The sequence below is a fragment of the Pristiophorus japonicus genome, chromosome 19, assembly GCF_044704955.1.
Source record: "Pristiophorus japonicus isolate sPriJap1 chromosome 19, sPriJap1.hap1, whole genome shotgun sequence".
NCBI classification, from domain to species: Eukaryota; Metazoa; Chordata; class Chondrichthyes; family Pristiophoridae; genus Pristiophorus; species Pristiophorus japonicus.
The window spans coordinates 51,611,660-51,622,086 of record NC_091995.1 but is presented as its reverse complement, the minus strand read 5'-3'; positions in this window follow the sequence as shown (position 1 = coordinate 51,622,086).

Genomic DNA, 10,427 nt, shown 5'->3' with positions numbered 1-10,427 from the left:
ACTAGTTCGTTCCTCGACACATTGGTCTAGAAAACCCTTCCTAATACACTCCAGGAAATTCTCCTCCACCGCATTGCTACCAGTTTGGTTAGCCCATTAATATGTAGATTAAAGTCATGCATGATAACTGCTGTACCTTTATTGCATGCAGCCCTAATTTCTTGTTTGATGCTGTCCCCAAACTTACTACAACTGTTTGGTGGTCTGTACACATCTCCCACTAGCGTTTTCTGCACCTTGGTATTCCGTATCTCCACCCATACCAATTCCACATCATCCAAGTTACTGCCCTTTCTTAATATCTTTTACTAGGGTCTCTCTACCCTATCAGTTTACCTTTATATCGTGAATACTTTGATCAAATCCCTTAAACTTCGAAATGTTAGGGAATACAATCCTAGTTTGGGGAATCTCACGACAGTGTATTGATATTTAGGATGGATCCAGAGTGCACTCCCAATTTCAGGTCTCCTCCCAGACTTGCAATCCGCTTGGGATATGCATCATCCCGAGAATTTGGGGCACCCAAATGGCTTCAAAGACAAGACCACCACCGACTGGGCCAAGATGTTCCTCGACAGTGAGATTGCTGCCAATTTGTGTCACTTGGTTGCTGCGGTCCAACCAAGAGCCCCTTTCCACTGAACCAAAGGAAAATGCTGGGAAGTGAGTTTGAGTTGTACGTAAGTCACTCCCACCTCAACAACAACAGACAATTATATCGCACCTTTAAAGTGTTACAAGTACAAGCCCTTTACAGCGCAGAGCAACAGGTGGCAAACAATCACAGAGAGGGCAGGAGAGGTGACTGAAGGTCAAAAAGATCAGTGCCAAGGAGGTTATCAGAAAGGGGCTGACATGTAGCGAGCTGGAGGGTTTAGGGAGGGAGGTCCAGGGAGTGTCGCTGAGGAGACAGATGTTTCTGCCACAAATAGTGGGATAAAGTGAAGGAAGAATGCAATAAGTCAAGAGTCGGAGGATGAAGGGTGTGGGACAAGAGGCAACATTGGAGGAGTCCAGTGGGGATTCTTTTCTGCTTGTGCAGGTGTCCAGAACCCCAGAGTAGATAAACTTTAAATCAGAGTCAGGCCCTTTGGAGGGCGGTAGAACACACATCTTACCCAACGGGTGGTAGAAGTATGGAACTCTCTCCCATAAAAAGCTTTCGATGCGAGCTCAATTAATAATTGTAAATCTGAGATTGATAAATTTTGATGGCCACGGTATTAGGGATTTGGAGCCAAGTGGATTACTGGAGCTAGGATAAAGATCAGCCATCATCTCATTGACTCACTGAACAGGCTTTCGCTGCTAAATGGCCTACAACTGTTCAAATGTTTCAAAAATGACCCAAGGCGCTTCACAGCAGCAATTATGAAAAGAATTTGTCACCGCACCATGTAAGGAGATATCAGGAGACAAGAGCAAAAGCTTGGTCGAAGAGGTCAGTTTTAGGGAGCATCTTACAGGATGAGAGAAATGTAGAGAGGTGGAGACGTTCAGTGTGGGAATTCCAGAGCTTTAGTTCTACACACCTGAAGGCATGATCGCCAATGGTGGCACGATTAAAATTGCTGCTCTGAAAGGGGTCAGATTTGGAGGAATGCAGAGATCTCGGAAGTTTGAGGAGGTAACAGAGATCACCTTGAAACAGCGCGAGATCGGGAGGAGTGGCACACCTTGAAACAGGGAGATCGGAGGAGTGGCACACCGTGAAACAGCCAGCCCAACCAGGATCACATGACCTGGGAGGATACGAATTAAAAAGCATCAAAGTGTGACGTCACAGGAAAGCAGCTAAGTGATTGGTTGGTCAGTTTTTCTCGCCTTTATTGAACATTGCTTTAAATTAAAAGCTGGGATGAAAAACTAAACGTTCAGAAATTGAAAACGTAATTAATTAAATGCATTAAAGACAGCAGGGCAGGCGATGTTTTACTGCTGTTGCATGTGGGAGCTGGTTGACACCATTGATGTCCAAAGCGAGCACATTTGTAGTAGGTGTCTGCAGCTCGAGTGACTTCGGCTCCATGTTGATGAGCTGGAATCCGAGCTGCAAACAGTGCAACACATCAGGGATGGGGAGAGTTACCGGGACACGGTTTACCAGGAGGTAGTCACACCCTTTAGATTAATTAAATCAAATTTGGTCCGTGATCAGGCACAGGAGGATGTGACTAAGGGCGATGCAGGTATGGGGACCCAGGATGAAATGATGGAGGAGCCTCAGCTCTTGCTCTTGTCCAACAGGCACGAGATTCTCGCTTCCTATTTGGACGAGAGCAGGCACTGCAGGGAGCATGAGTTAACTGAGCAGAGCACAGTGCTACAGGAGGCCATTCAAGTGGGGGGAGTAAAAAGAAATTTTGTCGTGGTAGGGGAAAGTATCATCATGGAGAGAGATACTATTCTCTGCAGACGAGAGCTTGAGTCCCGAAGGCTGTGTTGCCTATCCGGTGCCACGGTTAAGGACATCTCCTCATGGGCTGGAGAGAAACTTGGAGATGTAGGGGGAAGACCCAGTGATCCACAAATTACCAATGTCAATGACATCGGTAAAACAAAGAAAGAGATTCTGCTGAGGGAGTATGAGCAGCTAGGGGCTAAATTAAAAAGCAGAACCACAATGTTAATGATCTCTGGATTGCCAACTGAGCCACGAGCAAATTTGCAAAGGATAAATTAGATAGAAACATAGAAACATAGAAAATAAGTGCAGGAGTAGGCCATTCGGCCCTTCGAGCCTGCACTACAATTCAATGAGTTCATGGCTGAACATGCAACTTCGGTACCCCATTCCTGCTTTCTCGCCATACCCCTTGATCCTCTTAGTAGTAAGGACTACATCTAACTCTTTTTTGAATATATTTAGTGAATTGGCCTCAACAACTTTCTGTGGCAGAGAATTCCACAGGTTCACCACTTTCTGGGTGAAGAGGTTTCTCCTTATCTCGGTCCTAAATGGCTTACCCCTTATCCTTAGACTGTGACCCCTGGTTCTGGACTTCCCCAACATTGGGAACATTCTTCCTGCATCTAACCTGTCTGAACCAAGCATAATTTTAAATGTTTCTATGAGATCCCCTCTCATTCTTCTGAACTCCAATTAATACAAACCCAGTTGATCCAGACTTTCTTGATATGTCGGTCCCGCCATCCCGGGAATCAGTCTGGTGAACCTTCGTTGCACTCACTCAATAGCAAGAATGTCCTTCCTCAAGTTAGGAGACCAAAACTGTACACAATACTCCAGGTGTGGCCTCACCAAGGCCCTGTACAACTGTAGTAACACCTCCCTGCCCCTGTACTCAAATCCCCTCGCTATGAAGGCCAGCATGCCATTTGCTTTCTTAACCGCCTGCTGTACCTGCATGCCAACCTTCAATGACTGATGTACCATGACACCCAGATCTCGTTGCACCTTCCCTTTTCCTAATCTGTCTCCATTCGGATAATAGTCTGTCTCTCTGTTTTTACCACCAAAGTGGATAACCTCACATTTATCCACATTATACTTCATCTGTCATGCATTTGCCCACTCACCTAACCTGTCCAAGTCACTCTGCAGCCTCATAGCATCCTCCTCGCAGCTCACTCTGCCACGCAACTTAGTGTCATCCGCAAATTTAGAGATACTACATTTAATCTCCTCGTCTAAATCATTAATGTACAATGTAAACAGGTGGGGCCCCAGCACAGAAACTTGCGGTACCCCACTAGTCACGACCTGCCATTCTGAAAAGTACCCATTTACTCCTACTCTTTGCTTCCTGTCTGCCAATCAGTTCTCAATCCACGTCAGCACACTACCCCCAATCCCATGTGCTTTAACTTTGCACATTAATCTCTTGTGTGGAACCTTGTCGAAAGCCTTCTGAAAGTCCAAATACACCACATCAACTGGTTCTCCCTTGTCCACTCTACTGGAAACATCCTCAAAAAATTCCAGAAGATTTGTCAAGCATGATTTCCCTTTCACAAATCCATGCTGACTTGGACCTATCATGTCACCTCTTTCCAAATGCGCTGCTATGACATCCTTAATAATTGATTCCATCATTTTACCCACTACCGATGTCAGGCTGACCGATCTATAATTCCCTGCTTTCTCTCGCTCTCCTTTTTTAAAAAGTGGGGTTACATTGGCTACCCTCCACTCGATAGGAACTGATCCAGAGTCAATGGAATGTTGGAGAATGACTGTCAATGCATCCGCTATTTCCAAGGCCACCTCCTTAAGTACTCTGGGATGCAGTCCATCAGGCCCTGGGGATTTATCGGCCTTCAATCCCATCAATTTCCCCAACACAATTTCCCGACTAATAAGGATTTCCCTCAGTTCCTTCTTCTTGCTCGACTCTCTGACCCCTTTTATATCCGGAAGGTTGTTTGTGTCCTCCTTAGCGAATACCGAACCAAAGTACTTGTTTAATTGATCTGCCATTTCTTTGTTCCCCGTTATGACTTCCCCTCATTCTGACTGCAGGGGACCTACATTTGTCTTTACTAACCTTTTTCTCTTTACATATCTATCGAAACTTTTGCAGCCCGTCTTAATGTTCCCTGCAAGCTTCCTCTCGTACTCTATTTTCCAGACACTAATCAAACCCTTTGTCTTCCTCTTCTGAGTTCTAAATTTCTTCCAGTCCCCAGGTTCACTGCTATTTCTGGCCAATTTGTATGCCACTTCCTTGGCTTTAATACTATCCCTGATTTCCCTTGATAGCCACGGTTGAGCTATTTCCCTTTTATATTTTTATGCCAGACAGGGATGTACAATTGTTGTAGTTCATCCATGCAGTCTCTAAATGTCTGCCATTGCCCATCCACAGTCAACCCCTTAAGGATCATTCGCCAATCTATCCTAGCCAATTCACGCCTCATATCTTCAAAGTTACCCTTCTTTAAGTTCTGGACCATGGTCTCTGAATTAACTGTTTCATTCTCCATCTTAATATAGAATTCCACCATATTATGGTCACTCTTAACCAAGGGGCCTCGCACAACGAGATTGCTAATTAATCCTCTCTCATTGCACAACTCCCAGTCTAAGATGGCCTCCCCCTAGTTGGTTCCTCGACATATTGGTCGAGAAAACCATCCCTTATGCACTCCAGGAAATCCTCCTCCACCGTATTGATTCCAGTTTGGTTAGCCCAATCTATATGCATATTAATGTCACCCATGATAACTGCTGCACCTTTATTGCATGCAACCCTAATTTCCTGTTTGATGCCCTCCCCAACATCACTACTACTGTTTGGAGGTCTGTGCACAACTTCCACTAACGTTTTTTGCCCTTTGGTGTTCTGCATTTCTACCCATATAGATTCCACATCATCCAAGCTAATGTCCTTCCTAACTATCGCATTAATCTCCTCTTTAACCAGCAATGCTACACCACCTCCTTTTCCTTTTATTCTATCCTTCCTGAATGTTGAATACCCATCAGAGAGAAGCCTCAAAGTCTGGTGTAGGAGACATGGCTTTCGATTTATAAGGGCACTGGCACATCTACTGTGGTAAGACGGAGCTGTTTCATTGGGATGGGCTTCACTTGAGCAATGCTGGGACTAGTGTTTTGGCGAATCGAATAACTCGGGCTGTAGAGAATGCTTTAAACTAAATAGTGGGGTGAAAAGTTCAGGTGAGCGGAAATTTAAAAAGTCAAAGAGCAAGGAGAAGGCAATATAGCAGTGTAGCACTGTAGGAAATTATGACCAGAGTGTGACAATAAATGACTGAATGTATAACAATAAGAGTGCATCCGAAGCAGGGAAAAATGGTAAAAAGACAAATTTAAAAGCTTTTTATCTGAATGCACGCAGTATTCATGGTCAAAGCATGGAAAATGGCAAAGAGACAAATTTGAATGCTCTTTAGCTGAATGTACGCAGCATTCGTAACAAGATGGAGGTGTTGACGGCACAAATAGCAATAAGTGGATTTGATCTGACAGACATTACAGAGACGTGTTTGCAAGGTGACCAAGGCTGGGATCAGAATATTCAGGGGTCTTTGATAATTCTGATAAATAGAAAGAAAGGAAAAGGAGGTGTGGTAAATCTGTGAATAAAGGATGAGATCAGTGCATTCGTGAGAAATGATATTGGTTCATAAAATCAAGATACATAATCAGCATCAGTGGAGATAATAAAAAATAAGGGGAGGAAGTCACTGGTGGGCATAGTCTATAGGCCCCTTAAAATTAGCTACACTGTTGGACGGAATAGAAATCATGAAATAATGGAGGCTTATAAGAAAGGTATGACAATAATCATGCGCGATTTTAATCTTCATATTGCGTGGAAAAATCAAATTGGCCAAGGTAGCCTTGAGGAAAATTTCAGAGTGTATCTGGGGTGGTTTCCTTGAACAGTATGTTGCGGAACCAACCAGGGAGCAGGCTATCTTGGAGCTGATTGTTATAGGACTGGATTAATAAATGATCTCATCGTAAAGGATCCACTAAGAAAGAGTGATCATAACATGGTTGAATTTCAAATTCAGTCAGAGGGTGAGAAAGTTGGATTTCAAACCAGTGTCCTGATCTTAAATAAAGACGATTACAAAGGTATGGAGGCAGAGTTGACTAAATAGCACAGAAAAATCGATTCAAGCATAAAAAGGTTGATAAGCAGTGGCAAACATTTAAAGAGATATTTCATAACACTCAACAAATAGATATTCCAGTGAGAAGAAAAGACTGTAAGAGAAGGGAGAACCATTCGTGGCTAACAACGAAGTAACGGGTGGTACCAAATTGAAAAAAATGGTATACATAGTATCTAAGATTAGTGAGAGGCTGCAGGATTGGAAATTAAAAAAAAACAGCAAAGGACGACTAAAAATATAATAAAGAGAGGGGAGATAGATTATAAGACTGAACTAGCAAGAAATATAAAAACAGATAGTAAGAGCTTCTGCATGTATATAAAAACGAAGAGATAAGCTAAAATAAACGTTATTCCCGAGATGATGAGACTGGGGAATTAAGAATGGGGACAGGGAAATGGCAGAGACTTTGAACAAATATTTTGTATCGGTCTTCAAGATAGAAGACACAGAAACATCCCTATAATGGATTACCGAGTGGTTATAGGGAAGGAGGAACTTAAAACAATCACTAAAGAAAAAGTACTTGGTAAAATAATGGGACTAAAGTTGGATAAGCCCCCTGGAGCTCACGGCTTGCATTCTAGGATCTTAAAAGAAGTGGTTGCAGAGAATGTGGATGCATTGGTTGTAATCTACCAAAATTCCCTGGATTCTTGAGAGGTCCCGAGAGGAAAACAGCGAATGTCACGCCCCTATTTAAAAAAGAAGGCAGACAGAAAGCAGGAAACTATGGACCAGTTAGCCTAAATTCTGTCGTTAGGAAAATGCTGGAGTCCATTATTAAGGAAGCAGTAGTAGGACATTTGGAAAAGAATAATACAGTCAAGCGGAGTTAGCATGGTTGTATGAAAGGGAAATCATGTTTGACAAATTTGCTGGAGTTTTTGAGAATGTAAGGAGCAGTGGGGACCAGTAGATATGGTGTATTTGGATTTCCAGAGGGCACTCGACAAGGTGCCACATAAAAGGTTACTGCACAAGATAAAAGCTCAGCGGGATTGGGATAATATATTAGCATGTATACCGGATTGGCTAACTAACAGAAAACAGAGAGCCGGGATAATTTGGTCAATTTCCGCTTGGCAAACGTTAACTGGTGGGTTGCCACAAGGATCGGTGCTGGGCCCTCAACTACTTATAATCTACATGAATGACTTGGATGAAGAGACCGAATGAAATGTAGCCAAGTTTTCTGATGATACAAAGATGCCAGGTACAGCAAGTTACTTGGAGCACACAGGCTGAGTGGGTAAACATTTGGGAGATGGAATATAATGTGGCATAGTATGATGATATCCACCTTGGCAGGAAAAATAAAAAAACACATTTTTATTTAAACTGAGAGAGATTACATAATGATGCAGTGCAGAGGGTCCTAGGGTTCTTGTGCATAAAACACAAAATGTTAGAATGCAAGTACAGCAAGTAATCAGGAAGGCAAATGGAATGTTGTCTTTTATTGCAAAAGCGATTGATTATAAAAGCATGCTACAACTGTACAGGGTATTGATGAAGCCACACTATGGCCCCAAGTTTCCACACATGACGAAAAAGGCGCACCTCAGAGCTGGGCGCCTGTTTTTGACGCCGAAAACGGCGCCGGAAAAAAAGTGCAGTATTCTTCAGCTCCTTGGAGCTTGATGTCTGCTTGGCGCGGCGCACAGGGGGCGGAGCCTACCACTTGCGCCAATTTTGTAAGAAGGAGGGGGTGGGTACAATTGAAATGAGGCTTCTTGGTGCCGGCAACCCTGCGTGTGCGCGTTGGAGCGTTCGCGCATGCGCAGTCTGAAGTCAACATTGGCACTCGGCCATTTTTAAAAGTGCTGCAGAAAAAGTGAAGATTTGTTTCTTGGACCCCTGCAAAGGCTTGTATTTTAATTTTCTTGATATTTCTGTGTGTGAGAGAGTGCTTTTAGCAGCACTGCTGAATAAATCACCTGCTGAAATCAGTGAGTTCAGCTTTTCACTGCTAAACTTGCAGAATCGGTGCCTGCAAATTAAGGATTGTGTGTTTGGAGAAATAAGAGTGCCAATTCAACTTTGCAATGGATCAACGTCCACCAAGAACAAAGAATTTCTTGCATGAGGAAGTGGAGATATTAGTCAACATAATTGAGCAGAGATGGCAGGAGCTAGATACCAGCAACAGAGGTTGCATAAAATTGCCACCAAAAGAAATGAAGAAACGCTGGAACCAAGTTGCAGAAGATTACTGCGCAGTGGTGCATACCAGGAGATCTGGAAGTCAGTGTAAAAAGAAATGGCACGACCTTGGTCAAGTAGTTAGTGTAAGTAATATTTCCCATTTTTAATTTAGTCGTAATTGTAACCTGGCTATCTGTATGTCCCACCTTGCAGACTTGACACAATCTGTAAAAAGTTATATTTTACTCTTTGCAGAAGAAATTGGCCCACAACAAAAGGGAGGCAACTCGGACAGGAGGAGGCGTGCCCAATCTGCATCCACTGACACCCTTGGAACAAAGGGTAGCTGCTATGATGAGTCGGACATGGAGTAAAGCAATCGGTACAGCACAAGCTGGGCCCGCACGCGAGGAAGAGGGTAAGTCCTGAAAATGCATCATGGCCCTTTAAATCAACCTGCTGCCTGGCCTGCTATGTGTGAGAGTACTCATGCCACCCACCCTGCCCCCTCCCTTGCTGTTAAGCATTTGACTATTCTGATGTATTTTGCAGAACATGAAGATGATGATGATGATGCTGCTGCTGCCAACCCTGAGGATCCTGAGGGTACAGAACAAGAACCAGTACAACCAGCTGCGGACGATCCAGACTGGATGATGGCAGCGATGACTGAAATGTCTGCAGGTGAGAGCTTCCAATTTAATGTTTATGAGCCCCCATCAAGGGGCATCAGAGTTTCAACCCCTAGCATAGGTCTTGGTTCCACCTTCCATGGTTTCGCTTCTGATGTTGTGGGTCCCAGTGGTGCTGCTGGTATAATGCAGCATTCTACAGTCAGCGCACTACCGTCCCAGCCTGCGCCTCCCTCTCGCATAGGTTCTGGTTCCACCTACTATGGTTTTGATTCCGACGCTTCGGGTCCTAGTGTTGCTGCTGATATCATGGAGCAGTTTACACCCATTCGTCCAACATCCCAGCCCACGGCTCGCACTCGAGTGCTGTCGTCTGGAACACCGAGTGTCCTACCGTTCCAGCCTGAGCCTCTCCCTCTAGTTCTGCCGTCTGCAACACAGAGCATCCCACCATTCCAGCCCGAGCCTCTCCCTCCAGTTCAGCCGTCTGGAACACAGAGCGTCCCACAGTCCCAGCCTGCATCTCCCTGTGTAGTGGTGCCACTTGCAACACCAAGCATCCCACCATCCATGCCCGCGCCTCGCAGTGTAGTGGTGCCACAAGGCAGACCCAGGCAGAGGAGAAGGAGATTGGAGACACGCTCTCCTGAGATGCAGCATGCAACAGATGTGACTCAGGTTGTGGCATTGGGTATGGATACCAATGAGCTTACCCGATCACTCATCGGTGGTGTCAATGCAGTAGGTGAAGAGTTGACGGTCCTGACAGGAGAAATAGCAGTAATGACACGGGAACTTAGGGAGGGAATGTCCGAGGGAGTGCAATCGATGGCTCAGGCCGTCAGGGAAGGCATGCAAATTACGGCACAGGCCATCAGGGAGGGCATGCAAGTGTCGGCACAGGCCGACAGGGAGGGCCTGGTTGAGGTAGCTGCTGCAATAAGGTCACACAGCCCAGCCAATCAAATGACACCCCCATGAGGAAGTGAACATTCACTGAGATATGGATGAGACATGGTTGCAGCCTTTCTT